The 15,580-nt window shown below is 42.8% G+C and overlaps 1 long non-coding RNA gene across 1 annotated transcript; it reads right to left on the bottom strand.

The window, feature by feature from the left end:
- Positions 1 to 10,407: 10,407 nt before the first annotated feature.
- LOC311439910 lies at positions 10,408 to 14,677 on the bottom strand. Its single transcript, XR_014695069.1, has 4 exons — positions 14,543 to 14,677; positions 14,290 to 14,384; positions 11,644 to 11,708; positions 10,408 to 11,140 (listed from the first exon to the last, which is right to left on the bottom strand). It is a non-coding gene; the product is annotated as an uncharacterized lncRNA (long non-coding RNA).
- Between the last annotated feature and the right edge of the window lie 903 nt (positions 14,678 to 15,580).

Here is a 15,580-nt window from a genome sequence, read left to right on the forward strand (position 1 = left end):
AGGGAAGGAAGGAAGGCTCCATTCTCTCACAGCCCCTGGTAGACAGACTGCTCCCTGCACTATGTCCCACCTAGGAAGGCATAAATGTCACTTAAAGGTATGTTGGCATTTGCTTGACGTGAGCATTGGGTTTTCTTGGCATCTGGCTTCATCCCTTATAGCGAGGGATCTGGCCACCAGAAACCAAGGTTGTTAGGACTTCCATGTCAGTAAATGTAACTGGGCTGAACAAGACAAATCTCAAAATGGATGCAGCAAATCTCATAAGTTTGTGGTAGTGAAATAAAACATGAATTTTTTGTTTCAACACACTGGAATTCCCCAACCTCAGTACAATGAGGATGGATAAAAAAAATAAAAATAAAAGTCCCTGAGCAATGAGTCATTTTCTCCTTAGGAGACCTCTGTAAGACTGAACCCCAGCTGCCATGAAGTCTAGTGGTTAGCATACATTGCTTTTTTTTTTTTCTTAACCAGAACATTGTGCAACAAATAAAATGACTGATGATGCTGTGCAGCTGGTTTTTCAAAGCAGTGTGTATGGTCTATGTTGTGGTACAAAGCCATCTGATCGAGCTCAAAGTAACTGGACCAGAAGCAATTTAGTTCTGCTGAGGCATGTTAGCACACCCAGATTTCCATTTCCTCCTGCTTCTGGCCCCAAACTTGGGCTGCACAGGGAAATAATTCTGAGCAGGTTATGTTAGCAGTTTCACCTTTTGCTCTCACCGTTCCCTCTCAGAAAGTGCATGGAGTGCCATGCTGCTGAGAAGGCTGCTGCCACCTTAGGTGCCTGCTGAAACCTTTCTGGTATCTTTACCCCATGCCCTGCAATCTCCATACTTGCAGGGCATACAATGACTAAATGACTAGCCTCTTTCTCCCCAGTGACAAGGCTGGGTAAGCAGACGGCCATGTAAAGTAACTCTTTTCTCAGCCTTAGGTAGGATAACAAAAACAAAAACAAGAAAGAGAAAAAGAAAGCAACAGAAATGTCTTTGAAACTAATGAAACTCTCCTACTCTATGGAAACCCAGCATCAGAAAAGCAAATGGAAACTGAAACAAAAACTTGTCCAGGGAATGAGTTGACACATTTTTGAAAAGCAGATTTGAAAGGGGAAGCTCTGTCTTCAGGAAATGAAAACTGTGCTAAACACTTGCATTATGACTTAAAGAGGAAAAAAGAAAAAGAAAAGCAAAAAAAAAAAAACAAAAAAAAAAACACATTTGTTATTTTAAAATAGCAGCAACAGAGGAACAGTATCATAGGAATAAAAGGCCTGAGGGATAATCTAGGTTCAGTCCCCTGCAGACTGTAAATGACCATACAAGAACCAGGGTTGCTCAGAAGCCCCACATGCTCCTTCTCTGTGTGCACCCACCCCATCCTCACCCACACTGTGAACCACAGAATAGCTCCTGCAAGCAAGCCTGGCACCTGCAAGAGGACAGCAACCAGATCACTATGGCAGTGTGACACCAGGGGAAGGCATGAGAGGTCCAAGACAGTTCCATTCGCAGTACTGCTACGCTGTGAAACTGCTAAAGTTGTACTGCAAGCTGCCAGTTCATGAAAAGGCATTGCTGAGAAGTGAAGAGCAGAGCACAAACAATCCAAAATGTGTCTTTGCAGACAGCATGACAAGCATATTAAAGCATGAGAGAGCTGTAGGCTTATTTCCTGTATGGAGAGGAGGGAAGGAAAACAATACAAACAAATCTGTGAGAAAAACAAAACTGTATTGGGAAAAGTCCCTGAGTTGGACAGATTTCTTTTTTGAGGGAAGATACAACCTCAAAACTCACATCCCTCTCTTACTGTTTGTCAATACTCTGATTTTGGACTTGAAAGGGAAGCTTACATTCCTGCTATCCCACTGCTACCGAGACGAAAAATGCCCTCTGTGCATATCTAGCCTCCAGTACAAACCTGTGGTTGAGGATTAAAAGGGATGTGGGAACAATGACAAAACTTAACGTACAAGCAGTATTTTCTGGAGAGCTTTTCCGTGGTTTTAGTTCATTTCCAAGCTGCAAACATGACTTTTAAGGCAGACAGTGCTAGAGGGCCCTTTCCCATAGCCTAAACAGAGGTCTTGCTCCTCCTGTAGCCAGCAACTGTGAGAACATGCTATTTTTCATTGCAGGCAACCAGCAAAAAAAATGTCTGTGATTGCAGGCATCCTGAAAAGAGGGTCCTAAACAAACACGGGAGGAGGAAGTGATGGAAAGCCATGGCAGGAGGGAGCTGAAGGTGCAGTCCCTGGAGGGCCAGCATGCAGCCTCCCCTCTGCCGCTGCACCTTGGCAATCGGTGCGTTTGTCAGATGTGAATATCTCAGGTTTTACCTTCCCATTTTCCTGGTCCTTCCTGCATGCTATGCCAATATCCCTCTCCGAACATACTCCTGGGATAGCTGAAACTGTGAGAAATATTTTATGCCCCCCCGGCTTGCTCGGACGCACCATCCTGCCAGCACCCCCGCTGTTCTGACCGGGACTGCGACTGTCACAGCAGTCGGTGGGGGAGGGTGGCTGCGATCCGGGCCGATCTCAAAGGGGCTGGAGGCATTAAAACCGCATTAAAAGGGCAAGTTTCTGCCCGGTATGTGTGTGTCCGCGTTACTGGCGGTGCAGGGCCACCAGTGCCCAGCAGGCGGCAGCCGGCCCCCGCACAGCCCACGCGTGTCCCCTGCTGCTGGGCTCGGCCCCACGGGCTGTTCCCCACGGAGGGGACAGAAGGGACTCGGTCCTGGAGCCTTGTCCAGGCAGGGCAGAGCCTGCTCCAGCTCCTCCTGAAGATACCTCCACGGAGGTGATGTCCAGGGGCTCCTGCAAGGCTCTGAGGAGGAGCACAGCCTGCCTCAGCCTGCCAGGAGCAAGGGGCTGCAGAGGGGCCCACGCTGCTGGGTCCAGCTCTGCAGCAGCACAGCCAATGACCTGGCACCACCGGCTTTAAGCTTAATAACACATGGAAAAAAGCTGTAATGACGAAACATCCGGGCTGGAAGTCTGGAACTGGCAGCGCTACTGACGTACGTGCGGCATGAACGTGCTACCTGTGCCAGCGTGAACGTGCGGTGCAGCGGGACTCAGAAACGCTCCCACAACACTTGACCGTGGCTTACCCAAGTGCCAAGATGCTACTCACACAGATAAGTGGCTGAAAAAAGCCAAGGAAAGGCGGGATGGCCAGCCTGAAAGTTGGCCCCATAAGGGCAGTCTCTTGTGTCACTGTAACCGAGTGCCAGCACCGCTGGTGTGGACGGGGTAGAAGGGTGGGTGGTGACAGCTCAGAGGCTTCCTGGAGAAACTGGCTGATGAATGATGCACTTAATTGCTCCAACATGCTGTTGTATATGGTCTTGTCTTCTTTCTCTTCCAGACTTGTAAGGTAGCCTATCATTTTGAATAAATATACATTAAATGCAGTTTTAACTTCTGTTCTAGCTATAGAAACTTTGGGAATAACAACCGCAGGGACCCTGCTGCCAAGATTTTTTTATATATTACAGGATCTGTGGCTGTTGCTTCAATCATAAAAACTGGAACAATCGTGACTGCTTAAAAATACACAATTCTGTACCATGGAGACATCAGAGCTTGCAAAATACTCCAGGTATTATGCTTTTTGTTGACTCTATTTATGTGCATTGAGCAAGCAAGCTCTATCTTGCATGCAAGGTACAGAGCTCCCTCACTGAGACATTTTTTCCTGAGAAAGGGCCTTCTTCAGGAGCTTTGTTCAGATCTCCCTCCAGCACCCAAAAGCCTTTCCCTGACTTCAGGCATGCTGGTGTAAGGAACTTCCATCGAACAGGGAAAGAAATGAGCAGCATTAGTCAGGGCAATTTAAATAATAGGTTATGTGGGCAGGTATTCTTAGGCACCCTTTGAGGAGGCATGTGTGAAATGATTTGTGGTATATCTACACTAACAGGCACCTTCAAGGCTCCCTGAGCTGTGGTCACCCCCCAAGGTACTTGGGAGTCAAGGCCTATGGACTGCAGGACAGCGTCACATTTACTTGGTGACAGAAAATTTGTTTCTCCTCCCCTCATTGCCTTCCTTTACAATTGTGAGACTCTTAACCTGCTGTCAGTGCAACTTCTTCGGCTCTTTTTTTTTTTTTTTTTTGTAAATGAAAACAGATGAGTAAATTAATAAGTTGGAATTTTGAGGCTGGACACAAGATAAAGGCTCTGTTCTGTGTAAAGGCTGAAGTCAAACAGTCTTCCAGAGACCAGCTTCCTCCTCCAAAGGCATCCCTACATACATCACAATAAAAATGTACAGATCCTCCAGGAAACACAGTTCTCAATGTCCCTGCACTCATCCAAGTCCAAATCAACGACCAACAGAATGTATAAAAGCATTTCTCAGAAGGAAATACTGTTTTCATACTTTCTGCTCTCAGCTGTGGACCTATTCCAAAGAAAGATAGTCATGTATTCTTTTTTTTAAATAAATGGAGGAAATGGTTCTTCCAACTGTGACTGAAGATATTACTGGTTAAAGTAAATCAATACATTATGTTTGGACAGCAACCAGATTAAAAAAAAAAAAAAAAAAAAAAGACAGAAAAGACAGCTTTAGAAGTTGTAAGTAGTCCAAAATAGGGCTTCGTGTGAAATCTTACTCTATGTGGATTCAAATTTGTAATTGGAATCAAAAGAGCAAACTAACTATCACTAAAAATCAAGAGAGCTTTTTCTTTTCTAGGCAGCATTCCACCTGAGTATCTAATTAGTCATCAACTGATACTCACTGCTTACCCTTCACAAATCTGGGCAGATTTACAGACAACCTTAGAACAGATAAATCTACTGGAGGAGTCCATGACACAACCAAAAAAAAAAAAAAAAAAAGCAGGCTTCTTAAATCCGAAAATACTAGCACAGCCTTCTTGGAACTGAAGGCAAGGCATGGCCTCAGATGGGATGATCTCTTTGGTGTCTGGTGTCTTGCTGCACTATCAAACACAGAAAGGCAAGCCAGATGTCCTTCCCCCTTCTTCCACTCTATCCCAATACTAATTAGAATAGCAGATTTTAGCACTCCTGTGAGACATGGCAGAACCTGGCTGGAATCCACTCTTCAGTTTGGAGCAGCAAATTGCATTCAAGTCTCCCACCCCACAGAAGCATGAGCCTGGGCTATTTGAGGACATCTCTTGAAGCTGTTCCACTGTGCATAATTAATATTCATTGGTACGTAAATTTGAAATTGATTCTTCCTTCCAAGAAATTTCTAAACTATTGGGTTATCACATTAGTTATCCAGTGGCCTGAGAGCCACAGCTAAGACAAGGAATTGTCCAGTTGGTGAGCTCTGCTAAGGGGTCAGCAGCTCAGCACCGACAACTTGCTTTTAGATGATGAAATATTAGGTACTTAAATTCTTCTGTGGGACTAAGTTTATTCAATTTGGATCAGATTACAGGTGGCAGCAAGAGCAAATAACTTGTCATTAAGGTAGTGTTACACTATAAAGTTGTTGAGTTTGTCACACTACACTTTTTGTTTGTTTGTTTTGTTTTGGTCAGGTGTTGTTTGTTTTCAGGTGCAATTTGTTTTCAGGTTTTGGTTTTGTTTTGTTCTTTTTTCCACATAAAGTATCTGGGACTTCCTTCTTTAAGAATACAGTACTGCTTCTGATATCAAACAGGAAATTAAGGTTTCCAGCTGAGGTGAAACCCAAGAATTTTTCCTGTTGAACAATGGACTCTAGTGCGAGTTAGAAAGAAGGAGCTGGAAATTCCAGTCACCTTAAAATAGACATGCACAATCCTGCTTTAAAAGCTACCAGTTACTTTCTGAGACTCAAAGGGCTTCAAAAGGTCATTTACTCCAGTCCCTTTCCCCGAAGCAGGATTAACTAAAATGTTTTTGCCCTGTCTCCAGAGACAGAGACTCCAGAACTCTCCAGATAGTTCATACTGATGTTTCTGAATCTCTACTGTTAAATTGAAAAGTCTGTCTTAATATCAAAGTGAATCTGTGGTGCATTTGCAGTCCCCTGCATCTTGTCACACCCACTATGACACGGAGAAGAGAGTGTTCCTTTTCCTTTTCACAACAGCCTTCGCATATTTCAACATCATTATCATGCTTCCCATCACATCCTTTCTGTTCCTTTAGGCTACATGGCACCAGTTCGTTTTTCATCAAAGGGCACATCTTCTTCACAATAACATGAATAAAAAAGACTGTATTTTTCCTGCTCTTCTGCATGATCCAATGGGCATGGTTAAGCCTGCTAATTCAGTTACCCTTGAGTTTCCATTTGGTTCTCTCTCTGAAACATGTCCCCAGAACAGGAGCATATTTTAGGTGGATACATTTCTATGTACTTTGCAATCCAGAATTAAGCAAGTAGGCACTTCTGGCTCCTCCTCACGTGGTGGTATGTATGTTTAGAGGTACATAGAGGCTACCCCAAGATTATTTCTGAAAATGTTATGTTCAAAAAATTGCATTGCAATTTTGCAAAACTTTCTGGACATAGAAAACACAACATATGTCTATCATTATGTGAAGATGAGTAAACCCAAGCTAACAAAAGTAATTCTTATGTGTTTACAGCATCTTTGCAAGAAATTTAGGAAAAGAAATGGTATAGCAGAGTTGTATAAATTGTCTACCTCTTCTAACAATTTTCAGTTACAGCCATAAAATATTTTAACTCTAGACAGGAATTTGCACAAGTGCTGGTATGTTATTAATGGCTGTCCATGGTCTATATGTCATTTTGGACACTAGATTCAGTCAGGTTTTGTGTATCCATTTAAAATATAGAGATTATCATATTTCCATTGGGCCTTCTTTTTAAATATAGCTACAATTCTGCAGAAGATGTATTATTACCACCTCAACAAATGAAGCTCTAACTGCATAAATTCTGCTTAAGTTCCAACAATAGTTGGCAGAAAAATTATATAACGGCTGAAATGAATTTCCTTGGTCCCTAAACAGGCACCTTTTGCAAGTGTAAAGGTATTTTACACACTGCCAAGTTTGCTGTCACAACCAGACCTTAGCCTGTTCTGGCACATTTTCACATATCCTCTAAATATTACTCTGCAAGGAGCCCTGTGGAGTTGGGCTCTGAACAAAATCATTTGGTATTGCAATGCCTGGGATTTGAATTTCCAGGGGAAATGTCATATTCATCAGTATGAAGTCTGTGTTCACCTAGTTTAGATATATAATCTATAAGAGCTCTGTGCATCTGATTCCTTTAGTCTGCCATTGTGCTAGGGATCTGCTGGTGAATTCCCTCTTTCCTGCTTCATCCTTCTTGTAAAAATGCCACAAAAAAACAGTTTATTTATTTAAGTGAATGTCCTTTTCTGTTATGTCAGGACCTATATATGTTTCTTATCTTTTACTCTATTAGTAAGTTACTGGGGTTATGTGACTTCATAACCCCATAACTGGAGTTGTGACTTCAAAATTTCAAGATTAAGATGTTAACATTCTTTGCTAACCAGAGCCCTTTGACCCCTGACATGTCAGCTTTGCCATTTTATCCATTTTCTCGGTAATTTGTTAGAACACCGGAACATTGCCATAAGAATTAATGGATCTTTGACTTTCCTAACAGTTCTTTCCTGGAATTAGCCTATAAAATTTAATTTCAACAAAAGCCCTATAGTCTTTGAGACTGCTGCTCTTTATGAATCATTTAAATGAGTTTCTGAATCATTAATTAGTTCCTTCTCCCCTGCTGGGACATTGGAGGCTGTTGAAAAAGGTTCTGAGCTGTTTTCCTAGGGCATATCTCCTGGCATGCCCTGCCTCAGCTGCCAGCCCCCAAGGTAGCCAGCACACCATGCCCACCTGTACGTCATTATGCTGTTGGCAGCAGCCAACAGCAGCAGTTACTGCAATCTTCCAGTGCTCCCAGCGATTCTTCCTTCCACCCCCTTGCCTGTGCATGAAGCAGAATCTTTGGAAAGGTATCAGAACAAGACGAAAAGCTGAGAACAATGCATTTCAGGTAAGATGTCAGGTGTTCATACATGGCAGCAATATGAAACTTACCATTGCATGGATAATAAATGAGATGGAAAAGCAAACAAAATAGACATAGCTTTAGATTCAAATTTAAAGTTTCCTCTTGAAAGTCAGTAACAAATGGTCAACCTCTTAGGAAAGCACCCCTTCCCTGAGCACACAAATTGAGGAACTGTCTTTCAAAGCAGGTTTCAGGATGTGTGTAGTTAGGAACTCCAGTGTGAACACTGCTCAGTGCCAGAGGAAGATCTTTTTAAAATACCTTATCACTGAAATAAAACATTAATCTAAATAAGATGCACATCCCGGTTTTGTCAACACAGTTGATGTATTGACCACACAACTAAGACCCAACAGATGTAATTATTTTGTGATCTATCTCTGCCATGAAGCAGATGAACATCAATAACACTGCTGAGTCAAGTTGTTCCCACTATAACTTTGGATTCCAAACAGCTTTTGGAGCATGAACCCTGACAAGAATCTAATCTGCCATTTGACTCTACATCCCTAGAGATGCTACGTGAAAAAAAGTAAGGAAGAATAAAGTGCTAGAGGTTTGCCAGCAGTCACTTAGCTAAAACACATCCAGGTTATGGCCCACCAGTTACAATGTTTGTCATAAGCCAGAAACACATCCTGATTCAGCAAAGCAATCAATCACTGAACACGACCAACATCTAAGAAGTCATTCTGAGGACTCATGGGTGTGTTGAAATTTTAGATATTGTAGCACACCCACTAACCTGCCAAAGCTCTACATTTGTAGTGGCATTTAAACATCCATGTTAAAATCTGCAGAACATTACTGTTAATGCACTGTAACTGCAGACATAGATATGTCAATATGTTGACCTTCACATGCGATCGCTTTATGTGGCCACAGTGGTACTGATGTCCAGAATGCAGGCAATGAATGTCAAAATTCACTTTCTGCTTCGGGATATGTTTTTCTTTTTCCATCTGCTCATCTGTTGATTTCAGTTATGCCAGGTGACGAAAGGGTGGGGGCATCTCCAGAATGAAAGCAACAAAGGAGACAGTGCCTGACAGATGTGAACACCTCCACTGGTACAGCAACACCACAGAATCACAGAATCATCTGGGTTGGAAGAGACCTCCAAGATCACCAAGTCCAACCTCTGACCTAACACTAACAAGTTCTCCACTAAACCTTATCACTAAGCTCTAAATCTAAACGTCTTTTAAAGACCTCCAGGGATGGTGACTCAACCACTTCCCTGGGCAGCCTATTCCAATGCCTAACAACCCTTTCCGTAAAGAAGTTCTTCCTAATATCCAACCTAAACCTCCCCTGGCACAACTTTAGTCCATTCCCCCTCGTCCTGTCACCAAGCGAATGCCTCCTCGCCTTACCCTGAGATTAGCAGCACTGGTGACAGCAGGACATGGAGACAGCAGGTCTCTGCCTGGGGGTTCAAGATAACATTGTCATAGAGCGGATATAGGACAGATTGGCTTGAGACTGTAGGGAGACACTCCTAATAATTAGAAAGAAATGTAAATACATGGTAGGGACCCAGCTGGAAATCTCAGCTGATTACATACGGGATGCAAGCAGGAACCTAAGATGAAGCAGGAAAGGACCTGGCCTGAACCCAGGCTGAAAAGGAGGCAGATACAGGATAGGGGAGTCCCTGGAGAATCTCAGAACGGGTCTGTACTTTCACAGGAATGCTGTTATCACTTTCAGATTGGTCGTGCTGCCTAAACAGAACCTAAAGAGGAGTGTATGCAGGCACCACACTAGCACTCACCTCAGTCCAGCACCCCACATTCACTGGTGAACATTTCCCAACTTTGCCTTAACATCAGACAACAGCAATTTGATCTCCTTTAGGAAAATATCCTGCATATCTACACTGCTACTTTCTCCAAGGAAAGTATAAGGATTGCCTTGAGCATCCTGACATTGGACTGCTTTCAGCTAAGTGACAGATTTCAGGATCCCACAGCTTTGTCTGTCAGTACACTGGACAAGTACCCGGAACACCACTGTGACTGCACTAAATGCGGGCACCTTCAGGCTTACTCTGCAATAAGGTGGACTTCTCACCACCCTAGATGTGACAGCACTACTTGCACCAGTGTGATTACACTTTAGTGTGTCCTAGGGAGGGTTCATGTGGCATGCCTACAGGGTACAGGGGACAGTTACCCTGCGAGGTGGAATTAGGGACAAGCAGATCATCTAGAGATGAAGCAGGTACAGGATCAAAGCCTGGCAGTGCTGAGATGTGGCAGCAGACTGCAGATATTGCAGGAAGCAATGTGCTGATCCATGAGAATATGGAGGCTATACAAGAAGAAAAGCATGGGTAAGTAGTTGAAGTATTTAAAATAATAATAAAAAGATTTAACTGCAAATGAAAGGAAGAAGTGAAGGATTCTACTGAAGCACAAAACAAAACAGGTCTTAGGGCTGCCATCATGCTTGATTGTCATTTTTCTGCATTGGCCTGACCAAATCCAGGATAAAGTGTTTCCCACACAATTGTTTTAAGTAATGAAGCTAAACACAGCTAATTATGGATTATCTAGCTATAGTCAAACAAAGTCCTTCCATGTTTACAGTAGGCCCTACATCAAACATAAACTTATTAAAAGGAACAGTCTCTGGGAAATGAACCTGCCCACCTAGAGCTCCCCAGCCTCTCCTATCAGGTACGTGTGTGTCTTCTTCTTTCTTGAAAACTATCAAAGTGAAACAGCCCAAGTTGCAGGCACCTTTGTGGAACATTTCTGGATGTTTGCTTTTCTGCTGGGGCAGCCTAACATGCCTCTTGCTTCTCTTGCCCAAGGGACAGGCAGTGACTCCCTTTGACTCACAAATTCACAATGACATACGCCACCAATGCATCTCCCAACAAATACTCCACAAAGAGAACTGATTCACAGAACTGCTGTCCAGAGGGAATTGGCTGGAGAAGAAACAATAAGCCATTTCCAGTGTCATAACTCTATTGTTTCCTGCCTTCTCAGTAAAGTGGCCATAAGAGGTCTGCACTCAGTAGGAGCAACCAGGCTAACACCAAGGAGATGAAAGAATAGACAGGATATGTCTATGGAGTTGCTGATGGCTTCAGCTGAGACAGGGACTCTGAAAACAGACACGGGGAGAAAATGTGTTGAGTACAGACAAAGGAGAAGAGCTGAGTGACTGATTATGTCTTGTTTCTGGGGCAGTAGCTAACAGAAATGCTGTAGACACATCTGGACCACTGTAAAAAGCTATACTCCTTGACTTGGGTAATTTTGAAGTACATAGACTGCTCTGCCATCTTGATAAATATCTCTGGAATGCCAGGTGTTTTGCCAACAAGATGGAAAATGTTTACCCATTAGGAAGTAGCACTAGCCATTTTTTCCCTGCTTCTATCATTATTTCATGACAGAAGATAGGGATCTCAGCCCAAGTTCCTCCACTGCTCATCCAACCCAATACAGCAGCACCTCTTCCTTGAAAAGAGCCAAGAGGAATCTTCCTCTTCTGCCCTTTAAAAATCAAATATCTGGTCAATCTAACCAGAGCTAGCTAAGTCCCTCCATCTTCCCACTCCCCCACTTCTCATTTGCCCTTTGGTGCAAGGTTTTATAACCAACCATCTCCATGTTCCACCACACGGTGATACGGGCACTTCTTCCTTCAGATATTCCACCCAATGTGGCTGAAAAGGAAAGAGAAGTAAGATATCACAAGTGGAATCAACCTGCTAAAGGTCACGTGTGCTGCCTCTTCCTCTGAGCTTGGTGTGACATACTGGCCATAGTTTCCAGAAGTATCTACGTGAAAGCGGTTTGGTTTCATCTGGCTGCTGCTTGTAATTTGCTTTCTCTGTTTGTTTGCTTCCTTCGCTCTAAGTTCTCATCTTAGACAAAAGTTTTGTTGCAGTGGTATGCCAATCTCTGTCTGACCTCTATAAAACCATGCACAGGCTGCGTTCCTTTTCCGTCTTTGTATGAGTTGTCTTAAAGCCAGGTGCAAAACATTAATGCACTACCCAAGTGCCTTCTCAACTTGACTTTCTCTCTCTCTCTCTCTCTCTCTCTCTCTCTCTCTCTCTTTCCCCCTCTCTCTTTGATTGACCTTGCATAAGACCATTCAAAAATCAGGGAACAGTTGCTTTATTCCCTCCCACCACACACTAAGCAAGAATTCCTCTTTCATCTTCTTGCAGGACATGCCAGGCCCTTGCCCCAGGATGTCACCTACCTGAGGATGCTGCAGGAGACCCTGGCCTGTGAGCCCTGTGCGAGGCCATTCCCCAGAAATGTGCCGGGCACTGTGGCACCCACGCAGCTCTGAGAGCTGCCAATATAATCCCACACCACAGCCACTGTTTCTGCCAAGCCCCTCTGACTTTCCGTGTGCTTCAGGCTAGAGTTGGCCTGCTTCCTGAAAGCAGGGTCAGAACCTAAACATTTTTTTTTTGTCCAGACCCTGCTGAAAGCATTCTAGTTCTTAGCACCAGGTGGAACAGATCAAACTCAGTGATCCCTGCAATATCTGCAATGAACAGTCATGGAGTTTTAAGCCCTCACATCTTAGAGATGGTTTCATATCTCAGAGACTCTATTAAGGATAACTTTTGGTGTTGCATTAATGTCATGATTTTTCTTTGTTGATTAATGTAGCAATTCATCTTCTGTGGTATTTTTTTCTCTCATATAGAATAGGAGCAGTCCCCAAGGGAAAAAAGAAAACAACAAAATAAACACAATCCTAGTTACAAAGTTAGTACCATCTCAAACTCTGCATCTTACTTTTACTAGGGAAACTATTAGAACATTTGGTCAAAGGTCAGGAAACAGCAGGGGCTACTTCGGAATTTCACCGTAGTGAATTAATAGATTCAAATGGAAATGCGATTGGAAAATATGTTTTCCATCTCAAATAAAAATCACCCTACCAGGAAGTCTCATAAGAAACAAAAGTATACTACACTCTGGGACAAATAGCCCAGCAAGTCTGATCTTGTATGCACTGAATTCAATGGGACTTATTCCAGTAAGTTCCCTGGAAATATGAACAGATCGTGACTACCCTAACAAATTATAAGCAAAAATAAAATATTTTTAGTGAAGAATCATTGTTTTAATAGAATACTTTACATTTGACTGATTTGCAAAAACCATTCTAAGGCCTGTGGAAGAGAAATCTCCCCTAATCTGACAAAAGACAAAAAATCCCAACTTTCCATGGATCAGTATTCCCCTGGCACTGACACCTATAAGCATAGCCGTAGGGTAGGGAAGTCCATTTGCTCAGCAAATAAAACAGCAAAATGCCTAGGTTTTGTTCTGAACCATAAATCACAGTCATGACTTACATAAACTCCTAATTCTATTGAATTACACCCCAGTTTCCTCCAACTCCCAGGAGAATACGAATGGTGCTTGCAAAACCTTCTCTATTGCATACCTGAGAGTCACAGCCCAGAACTTCACCTTCAGACCTTCCTGGAGCTGTTGTGCAGCCAGAATCTTTAAGGGGTGTGCATATATTAGTACAGGTGCCAGTAGCTGGCAGGCTCCTTGATTTTTAATCTTGTATACTTTTTAAAAATTTTGTCTCAGCAAGTTGATTTGCACATAGCATTCCAATTATAAAAAAAGTCACAAGTATTCTTCTTTACAAATGCCCTTAGTACTGTCTAACCTACCTGGCAATATCAATAATGTTACGTAAGGGTGATGCAGCTACCTATTTGCCAACAGAAAATTCACTGGGCATTACTATAAAAAAAAAAAAAAAAAAAAAGAGATAGTGCCTGTGGTCTTAGCAGGTGCTCTCTGTGCTATTCTTGGACAATGAAGATCTGAAGATCTCCCTGGATCTGTTGTGCACATAAATGCACATTTACAAGACAGGCAGCTATAGATCCCATGACAGAGAAACAGATACTAAGAAAAGCTTATGAAAAAAACTGTGGAATAGAAAATAATTTCTGTGTATCACATTGCCTTTTCAGTTACTGCCATCAGAAAACTTTTAATCAATGTTTAATTCTTACTAATCTCAGACACACACAATAAGCAACACAGGATTGAAACCAGTTATGAATAGAAGTCAGACCTCTGTGGATTCACAGTCGTCTCCAGGGCTAGGCTAGAATTATATAAAACGATGAAATCTGACTGCTTCCATTCTATCCAAATTAAATACAGCAACATACCAGCAACTGACTCTTTAATGTCAAAGGAAAACATCAGGATGAGAGAACAGACATTCAGAATGACCATGCTTACATTGCTCACCAAAGGATGGGTCAAGTGGCCGAATTCCTGAGGCAAGGTCTGTGTGATGGACAGATTCTGTGGAGTGACCTTTAGCTTCTTGTTTCCTGGAAAGAGATACACAGAAAAGCCAGCTGACTCCTCCAACACCAACATCTCCTCCACTTTACAACACCAAAGATTTAAAGTCCCTATCCTCCCACAGATGAGAGCCCGTTAGGGCTCAGCAGTGTCCCCAGAAACACCAAGGCAGAATACACCATACCCCAGCCTACACTGATGCAGCAAACACTCCTGCAGCTGTGAGCTACATGAGAGGTTTATAGCGAGGGCAGCATATCCCTTGCCACAGTTAACTTTCTCACAAACGCTGCTGTCTGCTTCAGAGGAGAAAGCTACTCAAAGCAGGTTTTGCAAGGATTAAAGAATTCCCCTGCTTCACTTCCTCTGCTCCACTCCATCCTCCACTTCCTCTCCTCCACCATGGGGCAGTAAAACTGCAGTCCTGTCACTGTTAACACCAAGGTTTTCATTATCACTCTGCCTCTGTATGTTAATTTTGTCTCTGTGATGCTGTTGCCTGCTTTTCTTCATCACTTTACACCTTCTGACCAGTATAGCAGCCAAATACAGCAATTTCTCCAGGTGGCACAAAAACAGACAAGGAGAAGGGAGATTTTATAACAAAGAGGAGGTTATGGTGTAAGTGCCACTTATATTATATATACATCAGGGAATCCAGGCATACACACCAACTTCGCAGGAGACAAGTATGCCATTAACACTGCTGCTTGCACAACACTTTGACAGCCATGCCTTCAGAAGCATTCAGTCCTTTGGTTGTTTATCCAGGGAGAGTGGGTATGACATCACTTCAGGAAGTCAAAATAAGCCATTAGCCTTGCTGTGTTTTCACACCTGGAGAAACACTTTCTCTAAGATCATAATGCCACCATAAGATGTGATTGAAATTGGTCTAAGGGTGTGTGGGAAGCTGCAGGGAAAACGGGGTCACCAAATACAAGATGACTGTATTAGTCATTAACTTTATTCTGTTTAGACAGAGTACCAAAGAATAAAAATGGTGGTAAAAAGAGTAAAGTTAGTTCTGGGAGTGTTTACTGATGAACCAGCTCCTATAAACACAGAGCTTTTTTCAGAACCTGTATATAATTTGTAAGGGCAGTCCAAGTTTCTTACAAACAGATGGTTGTTCAAGTGCCTTTAATATTACAGCATTAGGGAAAAGTCACACATTTTATAAGAAACCTTGGATTGTTCTTTGTAGAAAAATTCTTTCCAT

This window comes from Aythya ferina (assembly GCF_964211825.1).
Source record: "Aythya ferina genome assembly, chromosome: 7".
NCBI lineage: Eukaryota > Metazoa > Chordata > Aves > Anseriformes > Anatidae > Aythya > Aythya ferina.